This window comes from Chelon labrosus, assembly GCF_963514085.1.
Source record: "Chelon labrosus genome assembly, chromosome: 6".
Lineage (NCBI taxonomy): Eukaryota > Metazoa > Chordata > Actinopteri > Mugiliformes > Mugilidae > Chelon > Chelon labrosus.
This window is the reverse complement of record NC_140342.1, coordinates 28,163,792-28,188,377: the sequence shown is the minus strand read 5'-3', so window position 1 is coordinate 28,188,377 and position 24,586 is coordinate 28,163,792.

Here is a 24,586-nt window from a genome sequence, read left to right as displayed (position 1 = left end):
GACACAACCAAGGTGGGCGGAGGATTTTAATCAACGTTTTATTTATAATTTTGTTTGATTCATCCCCGTTTGTTTCTGTAGAGATTTAAAGATCATAAATATTGGCGCTGCGTTGAATGATTTAGTTTTTTGAGTCATGAAATGAAGCGTCTGAGCAGGAGCTTGGAGAGACGCCAGCGTTCAATAACTTAAAAAGTACCCAGAGACTTGTTATTTATCAAGAACATAAAATCACCCCTGGTTTTCTGGCAGCGAGAGTTTCCCCAAAAGAATCTGGAAGAAGAGCTTTGGTCTGTTTCTGTCTGCTCTCTCTTCTGTGTGATCTTAATTATCTAATGGCTGCCTGGAATCTGCTCTGTCCAGGAAATGTGACGTTACAGAATCAGATTACTGACGCTCTTATTTCAGCCCAGACTGGAAGTGTTAATACAGTAAAGGATGGATGAATGTGCAGACAAACACTGACCATATTTCCCACCTTAGAGGGCAGAGTTGAGCTGCTGTCTCTCTCTCTGTCTGTGGAAGCAGCAGCAGCAGCAGCAGCAGCAGCAGCAGCAGCAGCTCACTGGTGGAAGGAGGACGTGAAGGAAACCAGGAGACAGATTAACAATAAAGACACAGTGAAGGACTAAATTAACTGGTCTGGGACACGTTAGTGTGAACACACAATGAGTCCTGGGTCACATTAAAGACCACCTACTCAACAGGGCTGATCTGAGGAAGAGGAGTTTAACTCATTCATGCAACCACTAGTAGAAATGATCACATGAATCAGTGATGTCTGTTCATTAGTAATGAGAGCCTTTTAAAAGATTCTGGTCTTGGAGCTGAGAACCAAACTAAACTAGAAACTAATCTGAACTAGAATCAACTCAGGAGAGACATTACTCTGAGGATGGAAGATTCCTTCCTTCCTTCCTTCCTTTCTTCCTTCCTTCCTAGGTTTCTTCTTTCCTTCTCTCATCCTTTCCTTCCTTCTTCCCCCTCTCTCCTTTCCAGCCATCTTTCCTTCCTTCTCTCCCTTTCTTTTCTTTCTTCGTTCCTTCCTCCTACCCAGGTTTCTTGTTTCCTTCATTCTCTCCTTCTTTCTTTCCCTCTTTCCCCTTCCTATGTCTTCCTTCCTTCCATTCCTTCTCTCCCTCTTTCCTTCCTCCCTTCCTTCCTTCCTAGGTTTCTTCCTCCCTTTCTACCTTCCTTCCTCTCTTCCTTTCCTCCTTCTTGCCTAGGTTTCTCCTTCCTTCCTTTCCTCCTCCCTTCCTTTCCATCTTCCTTTTTTCCTCCTTTATTCCCCTCCTCTCTTCCTTCCTCCCTCCCTCCCTCCCTTCCTTCCTCCCTCCCTCCCTCCCTTCCTTCCTTCCTTCCTCCCTCCCTCCCTTCCTTCCTTCCTCTCTCTTTTCCTTGTTTCCTTCCTCCCGCCCATCCTCCCTTCCTTCCTTTCCTTCCTTCCTTCTTTCCTTCTCTAAAATATCTACCATTATAAATAAATCAGATCTTAACATGTGAGAGACTTTCCATCTTGTTCCAAAAACATGGATCATCTCCCCAAGTCATGACTCACACAGGGACATTTCACATTTTCAGGTGTCAAAACCAAGCTTCATTTACCTGAGGAAGGAAACACCGTCCACCACTTTCGTTCCTACCAAGTATCTTCCATGATGACAGCAGCTTGGAGCGTCAGGTGAACCCAAATGTAGCAGCAATGTCATTGACAGTATTTTCTTTTAAATGGAAAATAGACCTAGCTCTGTGCAGACACTAGCAGTGATTGTATTCATTCATTCATTCATTCTCTGTAATGCTGGGGGGGCTGGAGCCTATCCCAGCTGTCATTGGTCTAGAGGGGGGGTCCACCCTGGACAGGTCTCCAGTCTATAACAGGGCTAACACAGAGAGACACTCACACCTACGGCCAATTTAGAATCACCAATGAACCTAACCAGCATGTCTTTGGACGGTGGGAGGAAGCTGGAGAACCTGGAGAGAACCCACGCAGACACAGGGAGAACATGCAAACTACACACAGGAACCAGTCGGCCTGGATTAGAACCCAGAACCTTCTGGCTGGGAGGCATCAGTGCAATATTTTTAACTTGGAAACATTCTGGGGAGACAACCAGAGCACTGAATGACCACAATAGAACAACAGTCAGTCACAAAGACATGGAGCGAATCGCTTTATATTTGGGCGGGAATTATGCTGCAGCATCTCACCTGGTCAAACAGTCGTTCCTTTAAAGAACAGATTCTGTCTGAGATTCTTGTGATGGTTCCCGCTCATAGACTGAATAAAGATGGACGATGGAACTGCTCCTCTAAAGTGAAGCCAAACCAGGTAGAGCTCCCCCTGGTGGCTGGCTGGAGTACAGGTCATAAGCTCCACCCCCTCCATGTTAGTGGGCGGGACTTGAGCCGAACTAAAACACTGAAATAATTTATTTCCAAGGATGGTTTCTATCATTTAGGTAGTTAATATAATGTTGATGAATGTTCGAGTGTCAATTTTTAAGTGTCGTTTAGGATTAGTTAAACTAAAACATGAGTGAGTCTGGAGGAAGTGTGGGCGGGGCTTCGATATCGCGGCTCCATGTGGCTCCACCCTCAGACCGTACTGATCAGACTCTGGCTCCAAAGTCGCAAAAGAGCGCCGCCCGTATCCCCGGGAAACTAGCGTCAGTTTGGCCAATGAGAGGAAGTGGAGACGCGTTGTCCATATTTATATACAGTCTATGCTCCCGCCACACAAACTAATAACGTAATGGACGTCCTTCGTCTCCCGTTGAATGTGGCGACTTTACGATGGTCAGTCGATGGCAAAGATTCTCCTCCAGCTGCTCTCCAAACCCTCCAGGACAAATCTTTACACGCCTCATGTGGATTTTTTTGTTGTTTCCTTTCAGACAAGTCAAAGATGAAGGGAAGGGGAAGAAATATAAAAATAAAATCAATGAGGTATATATATATATATTTTTTTTGTTCCCATTGCTTGTGAAGTCATTTTTCTTATTTGTGTCGTATCTGCTGCAGCCGGCGCTAAGGAGGCCTTTGATTTCCCATCGCTGAGCTAGTTGACATTTATTTCACAAACACTTGACATTTGGAAATGGGCTCCCTGTGCGAGCGCCGTGTGTGCACACTTGTAAACCACACAGCCCGATGCCATTAGTAGCCTTTGTACAGAGCAGCTGGACGGTCTGACTCAGTTTGGACTGAAATCGACGGAAGTTTCTGCGGCTCAGGAGTCTGAAACCTTCCATCTGCCGATAAATCACTAGGTCTGGATCAATCCTGACCAAAGTGCAAACAAAGAAATAACATTTGTCCCACGGCGACTTCGGATCCAGTTCAGTGGAGTTTAGACTTCCTCCTCTGACTTGTCTGAAAGTTGAAACACTCAGGCAGAGTTTATTTTACACAAATAAAATGTTAGTCTCATGTTTAAACATGATTATTGATAAACCAACAAATTAACTAAATCAATCTGAAAATGTGAAAAGATGTAAGAAGACCTGTGTGTTTGGAAGTAAAAGTTACAGTAGATTCTTAAAGGGAAAGGCTGCAGTCTAGTTTTTTTATCTTGTTTTTACAGCACGTTAAATATAAAACAGCTTTTTATCAGCCAAGAAGAAAACTAAAACATTAAAAGTGGACTCTTCTGTCTTAAAAACACTCTTAAAAAATCTTATGTATGAGACTTTTTCTTGTATTCCTTGTAAAAATGGTTTAAAAAGTGTATTTATAAGGATATAATCTTGTCTAGAAAGGCTTCAGACCCTAACACAGAAATGTAACTACGCAGACTAAAAGAGCTGTGATTGGTCCACTTGGTAGTAGCATGTTTCCTCTTTAGTATTTCCAGCTGCTTCTCCATCTCCTCAATCTTTTAAATTGATTGTTTTGGATCAATAAAGATGGAACACATGGAGGAAAGGTTAACTGAGGAGGTTCAGAGATACAAACCTTTGTACGACTCGTCTTCGGGCAAAAGTAGTTTACGGCGTCTACGTCCCGTAGAGGTATAAACTCCGCTTTAGTCTGCCTGTCTGATAACAGCGTTAGGGTTAGGGTTAACTCATTAAACATCCACATTACACTAGTTTCTAACTGATGTCTGACTCATTTACACAGCCAACATGGTTAGTTGTCTGGTTCTACTCCTTCTTCTTCTTCTTCTTCTTCTTCTTCTGTTTTAATGACAGTTGGCCAGGACATGGTTTTGGTTTATGGCCTAAAACTAGTAACTACAAGACATCAGACCTGACTGAAGCTAAGATCCGGACATCTTTAGCTGCTAGCGAGCCTTCAGCAGATAAATAATACAGCTGCATTTCCAGTTACAGGTGACCCTGAACCATCCCTTGGTTATACTGCTGTAGGTCTAGACTGCTGAGGGGGGGCGGGGGGCACCTATTCAGCCTCAAGCAGGTCAAGGCTCACGGTTTCTGTCTATGCTCTGGGTTCGTTAGAGTCTGCTTGAGACAATATGTGTTATTGACAGTTTATATAAATATATATATGATCCAAACCAAATTCTACAACAACCTGAACCTTAAAATAGAAAATAAATTTTGGAAAATACCTCCAAACATCCGGGATGTTGATGGGAGTCTGATGATGGACGACCTTCCTCTGTCCTCCTCTGTAGCTGCCAGCTCTGAAATTAAAACTGCTGCTGCTGCAAAAAAATGAAACTCAGCAGAAAATGAATTTCTGATGAGTCCGTCAAACAATGACTCACCTTCTAGCCCTCACACGGTCCCGTACCGTATGTTTATATTTACCCTTCGTCATCTGAGCTCCGTCCAGATGCCTCTGACTGGTTGGAGGTCTATCCAGGGGTATTTGATTTTCTGTGTTGGTTGAATCATCACTAATCTGACTACCTGCCTGACACCTGGCTCAGCTGATGAGCCTCACATTCCTCAACTCAAAGCCTCCTCCTCCTCCTCTTCTTCCTCCTTCTTCTTCTTCTGTTGTTGTTGCACCTGCACTGCAGCTGTTTCTCTGGCGTCGGATAACACGGAGCGCTCGTCTCTGTGGGTGGATGCTCGCTGCTTGCACCCCCACCACCCCACCCCCTCCGCCACCCCCTGGTTGAGCCGCCAGGCGCCATCTGCTCCCATCAGGCGATCAGGCGAGGCTGATTGATGCAGCGGCCGCATGAAAAGCTCCAGGAATGACTCATCGACTCCCCGCCGCGACGCAGCGCTGCATCGGAGCAGGTCGTTGTTTAAGAAACGCTTTCTCCTCCGTGTCTCACCTCGCTGCCGCTCCAATGTTTTTAGACACAAACCAATCATTTATTGATCACTTTCAGTCAGGAGGGAGTTCTTCACGCTCTCAGCAAAAAAAGAAAAGTCAGGAAACATGTTCCAGCCTCTGGTGTACGTCTCTCTGCACCTCAAAGCTTTGAAGACTAAAGAAGTAGAGTCAGCTGACCTCAACCCCTCTGAAACTTTACCGTAAAGACTTAAAGGTGGTAAAGACCTGACGTTCACCTCCCCAGAAATGTAACTACGCATCACGGCGACGTAGACCACAAGAGCTGTGATTGGTCCACTTGGTAGCAGCGTGTTTCCTCTTTAGTATTTCCAGCTGCTTCTCCATCTCCTCAATCTTTAAATTGATTGTTTTGGATCAATAAAGATGAAACTCATGGCGGAAAGGTTAATTGAGGAGGTTCAGAGATACTCGACTCGTCTTTGGCGAAATTTAGGCAAAACTTTGAGTCGTCATTGTTGCAAAAAGTGAAGCAGAAAGTAGAAACAAAACTTAACCCGACTGGCAAAAGAGACACACCGCCGACTAGTGTTTGGGTGGAGGTGCTAGAGAGTAAAGAAGAGTGATGAGTGCACTAGTATAAATGACTCGAAGCAACGTAGGCTACGTACGTAGGTTACGGCATCTTTCTCCTTAAATGAGCCTTAAAAAGTAGTTTTGTTACCAACTAATTCAACTCTACGTCTCTCAGATGACGTCTGATGCTCTTCTGTCCATCACCACATTAAGCCCCGCCCCCGAACGATCTGATTGGACCAGCAGATCTTTGCAGGAGCAGAATCAGTTCCCAGAACGTCTTTCTACCAGACTAAATCGTATGTATCAGCTGGTCGTTAGCTAAATGAGGCAAACAAATACCTTCCAAACATCTTTCCTGCTGAAACACAAGCTAAAGGAAGAAACACTTCCGTCTTTAATTTGTTTCCCAGGCGTATTTTCATATCTGAGAGGTCCCGGTAGCCTCACATTGTGCCGCCGAGCTGTGATCACATTCCTCATTGAGATGCAGATGAAGGGCCGACCTGCTCCGGGCTCAGATGGCGGCTTTGGAGGCGGCCGCCGGCTTCGTTTGTTTGTTCTCCACTCCACGATTTCAGCTCACCATCCGGATCGGAGACTTAACAGGATCTCCCCTTCCTCCTCTTCCTCTTCCTCCTCCTCCTGCTGCTGCTTTTCACTCACAGCTGCTCATCCACTTTACCTCTCGGTGGCCTTATTATTGTGGCGGGTGAACCGGTGTTAAACTGCACTCAGCTGAAGTGCACGGTGACACTCATGAGGCTGGAAGCTCTCAACGTGACGACGAGAATACGAGGCTTCAGCAGGCTTCATATTAACACAGAAACAGAAATGAAACAGCTGCCATCACACATACCGTCTAACGTTCACAGCTACAGTGAAGCTGAATGGATGAGAGATGTGAGAGTTATGAAGCTCAGCGTTGGCATCTCCCCCACCGCCGCCATCTCCCCCACCGCCGCCATCTTGGCAGTTCCTGACTCCACCTACTGTGACTCCCAGCTAGTTTAAACAACGGTCAAAGATGAAGCTAGCTACCTGAGAGAACACCCACCTGTCACTCAAAGCAGACACCCCCCCTAATTTTGCATAGCTTTAAGTCTAGAGGATTTCTGCTCCGTGCATTTTTTTGTATTTCACGTTTTGGCTTTTAAAACCAGAAAACAGAAAAATGTCCAAAATCAATCTTTCTTTATCTGTGGAATCTAAAACCAAAAATAGAAAAGTTAATCTCAATCTTACTTTTGTTTCTCCTGAGGTAATTTCTTGTCCTTGAATTAACCAGGAGTTTCCAGGTCTCTCTGGTCCAGGAAGTAGTCTACATGGTGACCACTGGTCCAGGAAGTAGTCTCCATGGCGACCACTGGTCCAGGTCTCTCTGGTCCAGGAAGTAGTCTCCATGGCGACCACTGGTCCAGGTCTCTCTGGTCCAGGAAGTAGTCTCCATGGCGACCACTGGTCCAGGTCTCTCTGGTCCAGGAAGTAGTCTCCATGGTGACCACTGGTCCAGGTCTCTCTCTGGTCTAGGAAGTAGTCTCCATGGTGACCACTGGTCCAGGTCTCTCTGGTCCAGGTCTCTCTGGTCCATGGATCATTGTGTTCAGCTCTAAATAAACCTGGTTCTTCTCCAGATTCAGAGATAAATTCAGATGACCAGATACCTTGAGTCAGAAAGTCTAAAATTACATCTGAATATTGTTCCAGAGTCATGTCCATGCTCTGTTCTGCTTAGACCAACAGAAAAGATTTAATATCACTGATGGAAAGTTCTTCTTCTTCTTCTATAAAATCTTCTGCTTTTATATGAATCTAATAACCACTGGTTTCTCCTTTACTTGTTTCTCTGGTTCCTGGTTTCATAGATTAAAGGACCAAACGTCTAATTGACTTTACTGCTGTGCCGTGACGCTTTTAGCAGGAAGTCGACGAGTCACGGATCACGTGACAATAACAACATGGACACCTCCACGAAGACAGGTGAGGAACACGTAGCAGCAAATTAGAAGTGGTTCATCAAGTCTGTGGAAATACTTCTCTAGAGATGAAGCCCATTCTACCATGAATGGTTGCAGAGACCCAGCGCTCCTCTGGTTTTGGTCGTTTATTTTTATTGCTTCCAAACCGGAGAGTTGCTAAACTGTATTTCGTTGTTTTTCACCAGACAATTGTTATTATTATTATTATTAGTCTATATCCAACACCTTTAACATAAAGGCTAACGTTTCCATGATTAGGTCGTACCATTTATTTATTATTTTATATCTCTGCTGTGAGTCTCATCCTGACCTGGACCACATGCTGACAGCTACGTGGTCTTTTCTTTTCAGTTCCGTGCATTCACTGGAAATATTTTAATGTTCTGCCCGTAAAATATTTGCGGCGGGAAGCATAATATGGGGGTTTCCTAGGCAACCGGAGCCCGGACTGTCCACCGGTGACAAGCTATCAGCCACAAAGAGACGGACGACGAGGCGCATTGCTTTAAACGTGAACACGAAGAATGAGAGGAGCTGAGTGAATGATATCTCTGATCTGCTCCGGTGGTTTTTTGACACAATGACCTCTTTTATTCTGCTCAGACTGAGACTGACAGGTTTTCATTTTGCCTTCTGCTCAAAGTCTCCAGTCAACAATAGGACGGGACGAGCTGCTGCTGCTGCTGCTGCCAGGCTTCAGTTAGCATGAGTCACTGAGGCTTATGCTCACTAATCGTCTCTCTCATTCATTCATTCATTCGCTAAAGAAAAAAAAAATATGGAGGGGATTTGCTCCAGCGCTGGGCCTCGTGAAATAACGCTGATCCTGGAGGGTGGACCTGGGGGAGGAGGGTGTCTGAGTTTCCTCTTTGTAAACAGAAGAGACAATCTACAGATTATCAGCATTATCAACAGCTGACGGTGCAGAGGTCAACGGTCAGAGTATAAATATAATCCTGATCAGTAGTCACATGGGATCAATCTTACCCAGAGATGTCATGCGATTTAGAAATGACCCCCCCACCAACCCCCCCACCTCCACACTGATGGACCGCTTCAGTTACTTTGCAGATTTGGATTCATAATTAAAAATATGAAATATTTAGTCATGAATAAATATATATTGTGTGTGTTTCCTGTTTTAATGTTTCAAGTTTCTTATCTGGTGTTTCATGTGTAGCTTTACTTCCTGTCTGTGTTTCATCTCCTTTGTGATTATGTGATTAGAAAAGTGCTCCAACCAATCAGAGAAATGAAGTATCTGGCATTCAGAGATTAAAGCTTTCTGGACAAATGTTTGCCCACTTGAAAACCCCAATGACGTGCTGCATACTGCTGTTGTTTAGGCCAGGTTGCTTGGTAGCTATGGTTAGCTGCTGAGCGGGCCATACAAGCCAGCAGCGTTAGGTTAGCTTATGTTTCACAATGTTCGAATTATCCTCTGCTGCTCTGTGGGCCTACAAGCCAGCAGCATTTACTTAGTTTATTTAGATTGTAGGTTAAGCTAGCCAGTAGCATTTGGTTAGCTTTTATTTCACAAGGTTTGAGATAGCGTCTGCTGCTGAGCGGGCCATACAAGCCAGCAGCAGTTACTTAGTTCATTTAGATTGTGGTGTATTAATGAATGAATCTCTATCTATCTATCTATCGACTCTTATCTATCACTTCACCCATCTATTTATCCATCCATCCATCCATCATCCATCCATAGATAGACAGACGTCTTCATTGTGGTTTACCAGTCATCATTTCCTTCATCCGTGGATCATCTAACGAGCTCCTTCCAGTCTGTGGAGGATCGTCCCGTAGCTATCAGAGCTCTGAGGGGTAACACCGGGGGGCCGTCAGGTTTTTATTCAGACCATCACAGAAACAATTCCTCTGTGAAACATGACGGCGTCTGTTTGGAGGCAGTCAATCAGAGAAAGGTTAAACACTCCAGACTGAGACCCTGGAAATCTGTTAGAGGGAGATAAGACCACCGTGACTCATACATGGAGGACGCTGAAGTGTTTATGGTCCTGATTTAAACACGACAGGACAACTATGGTGATGTGTTCAAGGACACTTCAAAATGAGAGGTCTGATCAGACAAGTGTATTAACAACAAGAAGAGGTCTGTTTCATGGCGGACGTTTTAAATTTAGTTCCCTTCAGTTTATAGATGAATAAAACCAGACTAGACATAATCAGTTCCCAACAGAGAGACTCCAGGCTGCGTGTCTCCTACCTTTAAAACTTGTCTCGGACCTTTCTGCTTCCAGGTCCCATGTTTACTACAGCTTTATAAAACCCAGTCTGACTTTTCTCAGATTAAATCCAGCATTGTTAGATCATGTAGGGAAGGGTTTGGTTTGTGTTAACACATCTGACACTGAGCTATTTTCATCTTATCTGATTTTTTTGGATTGTGCAAAATGGATCTTACTGTCTGTGGGTTTAGTTTGCATCAAATAAATTTCCCCAAAATATTAGAGCTTCAAGAGAAAAGTGTCCTAAGGCCTGAACGAGAGAGCATGGTTCATCTAGACATGCTGCTGATTACAGCTCCTCGTTTATACTCAAACTGAGCTGACATGTCTTTGGTTTAGACACAAGGAGACGACAGACAAACATGGAAGACAGAGATTAGCATTTCCAAAGAAACTAGACTTCCGTGCACATCCCTCATTTATTCCAAAGTGATGACTCTTTTACTCTCAGCACATTAGCCATGCTAATTCACCGCTAACCTTCCCGCTCTCTTCAGGCGCTGCAGTATTCTCCCGCTGCTGATAATTAAACGCCACGGTGAACAATCTATTGTCAGGTTCATTCGCTGTCCAGTAGCTCCAGCCGTGCATGTTAATGTCGCCCACACACCGGTCGGTCGGTCAGTCGGGGTCAGCCGGTGGATTTTATTCGCTCTAAACTCGGTGGAACCTGGAATTAAAACGACGCAAATAAAAACAGATAAAAACAGGACAGACGGAAATGAAGGAAACTCTGAGTCTGAACTCCATCTGAGGAGCAGCTTGTCTACAGGGAAGGCAGGCAACTGCTTGGGCCCCCAGGCCTGTAGGAGGCCCTCGAAGGCTGGGAAGCTTAGTACTAGACCTCCCTAAGGGGCCCCCAGTTTAAACTACAGCAGTGTGTATGCTAAATGTGACTAAAATGTGCTAAAATGTCAATAACTGTAGGAGACCTCCTTAAAGGTCCCTCACCTGAATGACAAACTTTAAACTACAGCAGTGGCAAAAGATTTCAACGACAGTAGGAGATCTCCTATAACTGAACAACTAACCCTGATTATCCTCATTACATGTTAAAGCTCATACCTCCCTGTATTACTGCTCCTCTTCATTATTATTTTTATCAGTTTACACCCCTCTCCTCTCCCGTTCTTTTCCTCCTCTCTCCGCTCCACATCCAGCCGTCCTTGTGTGGTCTAAATGAAAAACCACGGGTCATCAGATATTCTCTGAGAAAGATCAACAGCTTTGTGGAGCTTCATTTAACCTCCCATTGTGTGACAGCGCTCAGTGTATTTACTGGAATGAGGGCTGGGCCCATGAATGCGTTGGTCGTGATTCACGCTTTTTATTTGAGGTGGATTAAATGAAAGAAACTGTTTATTACTTTGACCAAACTCAAACCGGTGTGGCCTCATGCTACCGTTGGGCAGTAAATCCTCCATTTTGAAGGTTGTTGTGTTCAGTTTCGGTTGAGTATCCAGGTTTGTGAATGTACGGTGGGGGAAATGTTTTTGTGCATTTGTCAAAAGGTAAGTTTGATACGTGGAGAATTTCTGACTGATTCAACAAAGTGACAAAATATAAAATATGCAATCAACGGCAGCAGTGAAAGTGTCTCTCTTCTGGAGCGATTAAAATTGCTTTGTCTTTCTTTTACTATTAGCTTGGAGGCTAGGAAGCTAAGAAGAGCTACTATTAGCTGGGAGACTAGAAAGCTAGGAAGAACTAGTATCAGCTAAGAGACTATGAAGCTAGAAAGAGCTACTATTAGCTGGGAGGCTAGGAAGCGGGGAAGAGCCACTATTAGCTGGGAGGCTAGGAAACTAAGATGAGCTACTGTTATCTGGGATGCTAGGAAGCTAGGAAGCTAGGAAGAACTACTATCAGCTGAGACTGAGGCTAGGAAGCAAGGAAGAGCTACTATTACCTGGGAGCTGAATAACGCTATTATGCTGATCAGTTGGTTTAAACTTTATTCATTCTAGATGAAAATATTTGTGGATTTGAATGTTCAGATGAAGATCTTCCTTTCTTCCTCTTCTTTGTGTCCTTTGTACTTCGCTATTTTGTTTACTTCCTGTTTCTCTCTTCATGCTCTGATCAGCCAATCACAGGGATCTCTCTGACACAGCTTGGTCTGATTCAACAGGGTCAAATGGATGAATATTAAAACTTAAATGTCAAACTAATGCAGAAAACTGCTCTTACGTAGAAGAGTTTCAGAAAAAGGTCCAGTATTTAAATGTATACAGTGTGTGTGTGGGTGTGTGTGTATGTGTGTGTGTGTGTGTGTTGGATGGATGGTGTTTGTGTGTCTGCAGAGATAAGATACCAAGGTTACAGATCCGACCTGCTTTCATATCAGCCAATGATCAGCTGCAACATCGATCAACAGCAAGACACACAAGAGCAGCCGACTCAATTATTCATCTCTAAACTCTTTTGTCCCCTGTTAGCGGATCAATAGCTGCTATAATCAGCTTTCCAATGAAGGAACGTAGCACACTATACACTCTGAGCATCATAGATTATGTTGCATTTGAGGGTGCGTTGCTACTACACCCAAAAATATACACAAGACATTAAGAAATGGAGATAAAAACTTTCTTACCCTGAGTGTTTTTAATAAAATTCCCGTTGTTACCTGAATCAGAAGAGTTTCATGTGCAAGTGGTTGCCATGTTGTGGCAATTACTTCCTATTAAATGTTTGTTTTGGGAGTTTTCTCTTGTTTCCTTTTTAGTTTTTGGTGTGTTAGCATGCTAACATTATAATTAATAGACTGTTAACAGGTAGAGTTGTCACCAATTAAGTTAATTTTATGCAGCGTTCACATCACACAGCTCAGGAGGTGTCACAGAGGTGAAATCATTTGTGCACAATAATTCATAATCGTGGCTCGGGAACAATACGAACATACCTGTTAACAAGAGCACCAGAAACTTATCCAAATAATAATCTTCTCAATTAAAGAAGTCATTGATCACCTTTAAAAAATATGGAATCAGAACTAAGAGAGGAAACTAGATCAGCTGGATGAGAAGATTAATATGTCTGTGGAAGCCAAGAAGAGTTACTGTTAGCTGAGAGGATGGGAAATTAGGAGGAGCTACTGTTAGCTGAGAGGATGGGAAGCTAGGAGGAGCTACTGTTGGCGGAGAAGATGGAAGCTAGGAGGAGCTACTGTTGGCGGAGAAGATGGAAGCTAGGATGAGCTACTGTTAGCTGGGAAGCTAGGAGGAGCTACTGTTAGCTGGGAAGCTAGGAAAAGCTACTGTTAGCTGGGAAGCTAGGAGGAGTTATGCTGAGAGGCTGGGAAGCTAGGATGAGCTACTGTTAGCTGAGAAGCTAGGAAGAGCTACTGTTAGCTGGGAAGGTAGGAGGAGCTACTGTTAGCTTTCGAACCCTCAAAACAAGGGCATGTAGACTTGTAGAATTTCTTGACGATGTTTCATCCAAGTCTTCAGTTTTAAAAGACTGGTGGAGGAGTTGAGGTTTAAATAGAAACATCTGTGGGTGTTGTCCACCTGAAAGTCACATGACCAGAGAAGTTTCAGGGAAACTCATGGTGGCTTAACATGGTCTGATGCTGCTGTTATTTAAAAGTAAAGAAAGTAAACGAATCCTCAGATATTCATGAACATTAGTCACAGATTAAACTAAACCTGCACTGAAAAAAACAAAATGAAAACAAAATGTCGACCTCTGAGGCAAAAGATTAAAGTTGTTAGCATGCTAATGTGATAATTAGTAATCTCAACGAGTGCAGATGTCAGCGTGGTAGGAGGCTGAGGCTGATGGGAATTAACTTCTGGTAAATAACACAATCAGCTGATAAATGTGTTCGATTTTAAAAGTTTCAGTGTGTTTACGTTTTCCTCAGGAACAGGGAATTTAAATCCCTCCCTCTCTCTCTTTGTCTCTCTCCACTATTTTCCATCAGCTTTGGTAAAGTCTGCTCTCTAGACGCCGATGATCCATTTGCTTTAATAAAACTCCAGAGAATGATACTTGGGCTGCAGTTAAGCTTCTTAGCAGAGATCCCTGTTCACAAGTATGACCTGAAACTGTGGAATACTGGAAGGAAAACGTGTCGACGGTGAGATTTAAAGTCGTAAACTAGACGTCATGCAACAGACCGGCTGGTTACTACTGTCCAACACTGAAGTCGTTCTTTGGGTTCTTCATAGATCCAAGAACAAAACACTTGAAATGGATAATTTTGTTTTTTTTATTATCAAATTTTAATTTCAAATTATTGGTAACTGCAAAATTGGAATTTAGATTTTTATTTATTTATTTTTTGTAATTTTGAATTTTTGCCAACAAAATTGTCCAACTTCTCCAATGTTTGTTTGTTCCTGTTTCCAGTTCTTCACAGAGAGTGAGCCAGAAGCTGGTACAAACCATCTGGATTAACAAACATGATTAAAACCCAATTTAATCCAAATCCAGCTGTAATTTTGAATTCTATTCTTCTCTAATTTCGTTGAGCCAACCATTTGCGTTGCTCATCAACAGATTTAAAGATGTTTCTAGTGATGAGTTGTCCAGCTAGTACAGGGCAACTGTGACAATGAACAACTCCATTTAAGAGGAAGAAACCTTGGGAGGAACCAGACTCTGCTCCTCTTCAACGTACTGGTCTTCCGTGGTTGACCTCCATATTCACCGCCTGAACAGCGGAGACAGAGAGGGTCAGTGACTCACCTACTTCGTCTCTCCTCCTGGTGTCTTCAGAGTTCATGTCCTGGTCTTCTGGTCCCCCCTCCTACATCCAGTCCTAGAGCTGAGGATGAAGACACTTCCAGTAAATGCTGCGTTGGCGTCTTTAAATGTCAGTTCAGGATGTGGACGTGTCTCTGGTAGAACAAGACATAGGCTGACGTCTTCCTCTGGTCACAAACCCATGAGCCGGTGGTTTCAGAGACCATGGAGTCATTGAAGGTGAGCCAGCGGTCCACGGGCTCGCCTGGACAGTCCTCTGGGTGGACACCATCACGGATGGAGTGTCCTAACAGGACCTATGCTACCAAAATGACTGATGGTGCTGACCAGACTGTAGAAGCATCCACCCTGAGAAGATGATCAATGTCCACATCATCCAGATGTTTCTGTGTCACCTGGGACACCACCAGGTCTGACGGGGTCCTGCACCTCCTCCTCCAGCTGGTAGGACGGAGTTAAGTGGAAACGCTTCAGGTGAACGATGAGAAGATGTGAAGAAGAAAACGATGCATGCTGAGCGGAAAGAGAAGGAGGAGACAGTTTGTTCTGAATCTTAAGACCCACTCAGGGTCAGTGGACCACAGCTTGGGAACCCCTCAGGTCAGCTGATCATCTGAAGTCCAGATCTTCCTCTGAGGGTTAGAAACCAACACAACCACAACTTCAGATCTGCTGGGTCTCACCATCAGGTACTTGTCCAGCATGTCCTCCATGGACCCTCCAGGAACCAGGTCCAGGGTCAGATTGGTGTCAACCAATTATGCATCTGCTCAGGTCCCGGGGTTTGCTTGCTTTTTCCACCAGCACTGTGAACAGTCAGTGAGTGTGTTCAGTATACTATAATCGTTTACGTCTTATTAGACTGAAAACATTGGACGTCTGGTCACATTTAAAGACCAACTAATTCTAAAAGGCTTTTTTTTGTTGTCATTGTACCGTGACTCTGTGTTTATATAGTTTTTAAACATTCAGTACTTGTGGGTTTATTGTTGGTTTTGGTCTTTTATACAGAATCACTTGAACTACATACGATGCGAGGCCAAACATTCTGCACCCTCATCCCCTCCGGGGCTCACTAATCAGCATTCCTTTTGATTCGACGACTGGATCCAATTTGAACGGCGGCGTGATGTTCCGGTCTCCGGTTCACGCCGAGCCGCACCTTAATTCACCTGACAAATGCGAACAAAGAGCGAGCTCCCTTCGGGTCTCTTTATCTTTCTTACTTTTAATTGGGCCACTCCATCAAAGAGGGATGTCTCGCCAATGAAACACTGTGTCATTTTAATTTTCTCTCATTAGCTTTTAAATTACTTTGCGGTCTTCCGAAGGGGAGACGAGTCATTTTTTAAGATGGAAATGAAAGAGCGGCTTGGGGTAAAGGAATAAAAAAGAAAAAGAAAAGAAAAGACTCCAGAGCAGCTTCACGGCTGCTGTTACCCACACTGTATGTGGATGGTTTCTGACCTTTAACCTTTCAGAGAGGAGATGCTGTGATAGGAAAATATCACATATTCCACAACGTTGATTTCTTAATTGTGTTTTGGAATAATTTGCTTTCACTGCAACACTTCCAAACTGCTGTGGCCTCTTCAAATATAATAATCATGTTGGTTTATTTTATGGTGTAGAGCACCCTTCCAGTGTGTTTGTCAGTGATACCTTTCTCTCTAACAGTGATTCACTCCTTTAATCCCAGAACATCTGTGCGTTGGAGCAGCTCCAGGGACGGTTGCCTCCCCTGCCTGGGGCCGGTGGACTTAAGGAGGCACTGAAAGGATTTTCCAGTGTAGCTCCGAAGCCAAGTTTCCTCTCCGTCTTCGTCTCAAAGCCCACCTCCATCCTCTCCTCCCACGGAACAGCCGGGATCACTGTCCTGGCAGATGTGGACGAAAAGGATGACGCTTGATTTGGAGTAAAAAACAAAACACGTAGTGCATAGCGCAAAGAAATGACTCAATACATCAGGGGATTTTCTTGATGGTAGACAAAGACAAACCCAATCAAACACATGAAACAGAAATATTCTACTTGTTTATGCAAGAAAATGGGCCAATATTACATATCAGAGAGGTGCTCCTCCAGGATTAAATCAGGGTCCATGTGTTCAGAAGTGTTTCCATCAATGTAATGAGACTCAGGTGTGGTTCAGTTCCTGGTTTAGTTTCAATAAATCAGGGATTTGTCTCAGTCTGATCTTCACAACACATGTTTGTGGACAAAGGAGCTTTCTGAGGAGCTCAGAGAAAGAGTTGTTGTTGCTCATCAGGCTGGAAAAGGTTCCAGAAACATCTCTAAAGAGTTTGGAACCCACAAATAATCCACAGTCAGACAGATTGAAGACGACTGTTCCCCTCCACAGGAGTGGTCCACCAACAAAGATCACTCCATAATAGTCTGAGAGGTCCCAAAGGAACCCAGGGGAACTTCTAAGCAGCTATATTGGCTAATGTTGGAGTTTAAACGTAAAGATTCTTCCTGCACAGTTGTCATGAATGGATAAATTAGCTATAGAGACCACATTAGTTTTACTACCAGGCTGTAAACATGTTTATTCCTGCTGTAAAGTTGGACATGTTAACATGGAGGTCTACGGGGACTGACTCAGTTTGGGAGCCAGCCTCTAGTGGACATCTGAGGAGCTGCAATAAACAGTTTTCCAACCAAACAACTGTTGAAAAACAGACTGAATGCAGGACTGAGAGGATGGGATTTAAAGTGAAGCTCTGTATTCTGGTGTTTATTTCCCACGAGAACTGGATCAAATTCTCTTCAAAACCACCACATAACACTCATCAGTCTGCAGTCTCCAAGTCTATAGAGGACGTGAATTCATCTTCTCAGCTCGGGACACTTTGGTTTGAACTCTGAAATGCGTGGGTGTTGATTTTCTTTTTCTTTTTTTAAGGAATGGGAAGCGTCTCCAGCGAGGAAAGTGTCACCACTTCTTCCGAGCTTACAATTTAAGTCAGACAACGGGACACGCTTCAGGAGAATGGAAAAGGCCCTGAGCTCTTATTCTATTTCAGTGAAGCGACTTTATAACCCGACACTCTCCTCGCACTATGTCTGCCGCTCGCTTTACACCGAACAGCCATTATCATGCTTTCAAAGTTCCCAACAGCTAAAGCTTCTTCTTTTTTTTTTTTTCTGCATCAACCTAGTTTCTCTTCTTTTCTTTTTTGTGTCCTGCTGGTTTGATTGATGTGTCATGAGTCTAGTTGTTCAGGGTGTCAGCAGTCCGCCAATTAAACCAAAGGGGAGCAGGGACAGAAGTGGAACAGCCAAGTCAATGATTAGACTTAGAAAGAACCGTGCCTGTCAAATCAGAAACTGTACTTTAATGCAAAAGCCACAGCTGTTACACGGGACCCACATGAAGAGACAGAAAATGAAATATAAACGCCTGAGGATTCAGTCAAAGTAGTTGCAGTATTGTTTATTGCAACGCACTTCTTAGCTGCTAATACCAGCCACTGTTCAGGGTTTAATGTTGAGTTATTTACTGTGTTAAAGATCTGAAAACCCAGCCTGTGTAAAGAACACATACATTAAATAGATAGCATACACAAGGATCATTAATTCCAGTTTACATTTATGGATAATTTCAGTTAAATGCTAATCCATTATCCACTCTACTGTCCACTGTTTAAATATGTGCCAGTAAAATGTCAGAGGTTAATAACTAGATCATGTTTTTATGAAGGGCGGCACAGTGGAGAGGTGGTTAGCACTGATGCCTCACAGCGAGAAGGTCCCACGTTCGAATCCAGGGGCCGACTGGTTCCTTTCTGTGTGGAGTTTGCATGTTCTCCCTGTGTCTGTGTGGGTTCTCTCAATGTCTCACCAATGAACCTAACCAGCATGTCTTTGGACGGTGGGAGGAAGCTGGAGAACCTGGAGAGACAGGGAGAACATGCAAACTCCACACAGAAAGGAACCAGTCGGCCCATGGATTAGAACCCAGAACCTTCTGGCTGTGAGGCATCAGTGCTAACCACCTCGCCACTGTGCCACCTGTCATAATTTTTGTTAACTAAATTGTTTAACCCTGGTCCAGAAGTCTCTTCCAGTCACTGGAGGAATTGTTGCTCCCAGGAAGCTGATCCTTACCGATCGTTTTGGGTCCAAAAGTGACTGGAGCACGACTTAGACAGGACTAGGAATCAAAATGTGATGTTTCACAAAAGGCGAATGACTCTAATGCAGGACACACAAGGCAGGAATAACGAAAGACAAAGCAGGCAATCTAAGAACAATATAAGAAAGGTCAACCCGAAACATACATGAAAGTGGTAGACACCAAGAAAAACACGAGGGTAAAATTGTTCAACCCGGTGGGAGAACATTTATGACAAACAGGTTGCACGTTTCCTTACTTTAACAACGTTGCAGAGAAAAGAAGACAACTTTCTCTGTCCGTTGTTTGAATCTTAAGTTGCATAAAGATGGTAGAAAGTCTAGAAAGCAACACACTTATTAAAGCAAACACGTCACCACTTGTGAACTCTGACCTTACAGAAAATTTCCACTTGCGAGATTGTCAATGACATGACCCCATCTGGAATTGGAAAATACTTCCATTAGAATGAAATAAAACCAAAGCAAAACTGACATATTTGAGATACTGGTTGCAGAAAATATTCAAAAATTTGTTTATTAACTAACCTCCTGGCCAGTGACTTAGCAAAAATAATTCCAGAAGAGTGAAACCTACATCTGTAGAGGAAAATGACTGAGCAAAGTTACGTTTTTAAGGAGAGGTAAAAAAAAAAACAAAAAAACGAGGATGCACAGAAAACTAAAAGTGAAGACGGTTGTTTGATCTGTTTTTCTGTTCAGATGTCTTCCTGCCACAAGTCCTTCGTTATCTGATAATCATGAGCAATCAGCAGCAGCAGAAGAAGAAGAAGAAGAAAGAACTCAGATTGATCTGCTCCTGACTGACCGATGGAGCAGCAGAAGTAAGAATCAATATCGTTTAGGCTCATTAACTGTTGTTGTTTCCAGCTGATGGATAGACAGACCTGCAGCCCTGAGGTCACAAGTTCAGTCCCCGCTGTGTCTCTTTTTGTGTCAGGCGTGTGCGACAGGGCAGCAAACGCTTTAAAAATAGCCCCTCGCTGCCGTCAGTGATATAAAAGCTGTGGTATGAACCCGGTGTTGTTGGCCGCCTTCCCGTCGTCTCCGCTGAACCGCGAGCTCTTTGCGAATCTGTCCACATACATTTTGTCCTGGTTGGAGTCAAACTGTGCCGGTGCAAGCGAGCAGGTGGCCGATTGTCAAACAGATGAAGGCGACAGGCTGCGTGGAAATAAAAGGGAAAGAAGGGCATCTGGAGCAAATAACTGAATACTTGGTGTATGCATTAAAAAAAACCAACTTGTGTTTAAACAGCATCCGTCCTCTGCAAATCCTCTCTGATGACGGGATCGCAGTGTTTGGAAGATTTTAGTCTCTTTTGGCCTTTTCTGCAGATCTGCCAGAACCTCCCCAAAGACATCTAGTAGAGAACCTATAGATACATGGACTGAATGTTTCAGAGAATCTCACAATATGAGGACAGAAAGAAAAACCTCTAGTGCCAGAATGATCTCTGATTTGACCACTGGGCATACGTAGAAAACTTTCCACACTCCAAAACCTCTACCTGAACAGTTATAGGAATCTCCAGTTACTTCTGAAGATATTTCTAAAATAAATATGCAAATAAAACAGAAATCTTTGTAGAAATATGCAGCATGAGAATACATATCCAAAAACTGTGGAAAGCAACTGGACGCCACTCATCTGAGTAGCTTCTTCAGGTCACACCCTGACCTGGATGACTGAGGACCTTCACAGACATGCTCAAGTGCAACTTTATGGTCCAAACGCAGACAAGTTGGTCTTTATTGTTGTTGGTTTGATGCGTCTGTACCTTCAGAACCATTATTGGTTTAATCTCTTGTCTCCAGTCGTTTGTGATAGTTTCTGAAAAACAAGCTATGGTTGGTTGGTCGGCATCCAACAAGAAGTCGTTGGTGTCTCGGCCAAGTGACACCAATTGTGCGTTCACACTGGCATAGAGAGAGCAACGAGCTACAACACATTTTTGTTTTTTAATGCAAGCCGTGATATGAAGTAAGTCCGACACGTATGTGCTGCTATGTGACAGGCTAGTTGAGCTAGCTTCAACTTTTTAAGGCGCCAATCATGTTGCCGTGTTGTATTTACAGTCAATGTCCGACTTCACAGAGTGTTTTAGTGACTCTGTTATGTTGAATGGTGAGGTACAAGGGGAGGCAGAGCAGGAAACAAGTTTAAGTTTAAGTTTAATGAAAACTTACTAAATCTGGAACAAGAAGCGCTGCAGGGTGGTCAGGGCATCCAGAAACACAAATCCAAGAAAAAAAAAGACAAAATCTGGACAAGAAAACAAGAAAACGGGGAAGCACGAGGAACAGGGTAAATCCACAGGAGGGAGGAGTCCACAAGGATAAAACCAATCAACCAATCAAAGGGCGGAAAAATACAGAAAGTAAAACAAGACAAGAAACATCAAGGAAGAGCTTTACAAAATAAAAACAGGAAACGAGGAAAAACCAAACAAGGTCACAGAAAATATTCAAATCTGAAAACCAGGACAGATTGTCTCAGTGATAATGTTGCTGGCAACGTTTTCTGTTGCTCCATGTTTCAGACTAAAGCCATGCCTTCTAAAATACCTTAACATCATGTGAGCCGGACGCCATGTCACCCTTTAATTAATTAATAAGTAAGTCTGCAGCTAATAGACCATCTTTTATATTGAGAAGGATTTTTTTTTCTGATTCTCTGCTTGCGATACTTCTGCAGTAAAGGATGCAGCACAGATTTCCATCTCTGCTTCACGTTACCGACCAAACTCACATGAAATCCGGGGCTTTAGGAAAATTTGATCCTGGCTACTGTAGGCCTCTTTCCATCCGGCTCGAGTATTAAAGACGGATTAAAGACACACATGGTATCTGCGAAGTGAGATTAAAATCATGTACGCTCTGCGGAATGAGATTAACGTTGCGGCTGACGAACCAGTACCAGTAAATACGCCTTCGTGTGTTTTATGCTCGCTTTCATACACGGTCATCGATGCAAATCGCCGTCCGCCGTCGGTAAACGCCGTTCAGGAGATTTACAGACGCCTGTGTTTTGTTTTAAGGCTTCGTTCTGGTTTCACATTCGTCAAACTCCCGGCAGTGTTTACGGCGCTGCAGCATGTGATGGCGGTTGTTTTAATTACGGGAGACAATAAATCGGCTCTCCAGGAAACGTCAAGGAATTAAAGATATGGGCGGCTGCAGACGCCCGAGAAGCAGCGCAGTTTGAAATACATTCAGCTTCGGTCATTATAGAAGTCATTAGAGATCATTTAGTTCCTTGGAATTTTGTGAGGCGGCCGTTACGTCTGTCACGACAACGATAAGAGAGGTTTACAGACTGTTAGAGGATCTCTGGCTCTAACCAAAGGAAGGTTGGCATTTTCTATATATTTGCTGGAAATGAAGACGAGATGGTCTTCCTGTCTGCACCGTCAGTTACGAGTTGGAGGAGAAAACAGTCCAACTTTCAGACACTACCAGGACGCTGAAGCTTTGGCTATTTCATTTAATTTATAAAAATAAATCTTTTGGACCCTTTTTAGTTCTAAGGATGAGAAAACTCTTAATCTGGGTTTCTTTATTCTGGATGTGTCCATCACCACATTAAGCCCTGCCCCCCAAATGATCTGAGCAGATCTTTGCTGGAGCAGAATCAGTTCCCAACAGAGAGACTCCAGAACAACTTTCCACAAAAAGACAAAGATGTTAGTCTGGCTTCCAGGCTTCTATACGACTAAATTCTAACATATGAACCATTGACTTCCATCTTTTCTGAAAACGTCAGCAAACACATCGAGTTTACTGAAAACACCCTCATTTAAAGGCAGTGATTTCTCCCCACAGCTCAACAATCATCAGTCAACGTAAAGGTGTGAAGTCGTTTCCTCAAGCAGCTCAGATGGAGAACTCTGACACCGTTGACCTTCACCAAACCCACCTCCCACAACCTAAACTAAGGTTATTGACTCTGTGACCGAGGCGCCACCGTTCCCTCAGTTTACACCAATTAGATTGATCCGTCTCTGAGCCAGCCGTGTCACAGCTGTCAGGCCAACTTGTCAGTGTTGGGTCAACATAACCTTGTCACACTTTCTTCAACTTTAATTTTAATTAATCTTTAACATTTGAGTCTCTCCTGATTGAAACACCTCCTCACTCACGTTGTTTGTTTTTAGCCCTGAGCTGATTTGTGGCCGGTGAAGACCACTGGAGCAAACCGAAGCCCTTCCTGCTCCTCATGACCTCGTGATGCTGCAATTCACTTAAAAGCCTCCAAATCCTTCCATTAATAGCAAAGCTTCCCGCTCTTCTCTGATTGTTTTTGTTTAATTATCCAGCAGCAAAAGGTGTCCTCCACTTTTAATATTCAGCACGGCTCCATCGTTGTCAGCAAGGAGGCACAGACTGAAGGAGGGCAGCCTGAAGCCTGTTCCTCATACAGTCATTACGCTGTGATTTCTGCTTGGATGGATGTGCATGAAGTGACACTTTAGTCTTCATAGCATCAGTTTTGTGTTTTGGACTCATGAAACATGTGAAAGGCATCTGTTCTGATCTGGTTAATTACATCATGAATCATCTGCAAAGCCCTCGAGACGTTCACGTTTGAACTTCTGCTCGTTGTGATTCAGTCCGGCCGTCTTGAGAGGCAGGACTTTAACCCCCGCCCCCCCTGTGGTGACAGACTTTTTCTTTTTGCTGATTTAGAGCTACCAACAGCGGACATGGATGCTGCCGCTGTCTCATTTAGAGTCCTTTGAGTGGTGATGGTGGTGGTGGGTCTGAAACGTCTGAAACTTAACAAATCTTTTAATACCGGACATATGACATGTAACACTGGCATAGAGATCAGCTCATACAGGTGTGGTGGTGGTAACCATGGTAACCTTTACTAATCATCTCCTAATAACTAAACATCAGATGAGGAGTTTCCAGGAGGGACAGACATGGAGGTAGAAAAACAAGATGAACCAAGATGGAACCAATGTGGACAGAGACATGGAGACATCTTGGTCTTCTTCTAAGACTCTACACATTCAGGACTGGACACTAACATATTGGACAATATACTCCTTCTACTTCACAACACCAGCAAATAAAAAAACAAGCACAAACAACAACGGAAATATTCCAAAAAAAAGACACTTATCAAGGGTGTTAAACAAACAGAAGAAAATTGATTTCAACACCACTGATGAGGAGCAAATGTCAACGACTTCAAAAGTCGTGAAGCTTTGCAGAACAAGAACGTCCCAGGAGGTTCGCTGAGGTTTTTGGGTTCCCATGGAAACATTTCTGTCGTCATTTATGCATCTTGCAACAAGTTTGTGGATTTTCTGGTGTTGTGAGTGTTTGTTTACTTCGCTTGTGTTTTCTCTGGTCTCTCTGTACATCAGCAAATTAAATTAAAGTTAGTGGTACAAGCAGCGGCAAAGCGTGTCAAGATTCGGGCAGCCGGGCTATGTCCGTTGATGACCAGCGATACCGTGGTTCCACCACCGAACGTGCAAGATGCTGAAGCCCATATCCCCAGATTTTTGGCTTCACTTTGGCCTCATAGCAGGAAGGTGTGGACACGTCATTCATTCCTTCATATACGATCTCCGATCTGAACCAAAACGTTGCCGTCCCACATTGATTCCGTCTTTTTTTCATCCAGCAAAGTTGTCTCCATGTCCAACATCTTTCCTGCCCTGTCGACAGATCACTGATGAAGATGGAGAGGAAG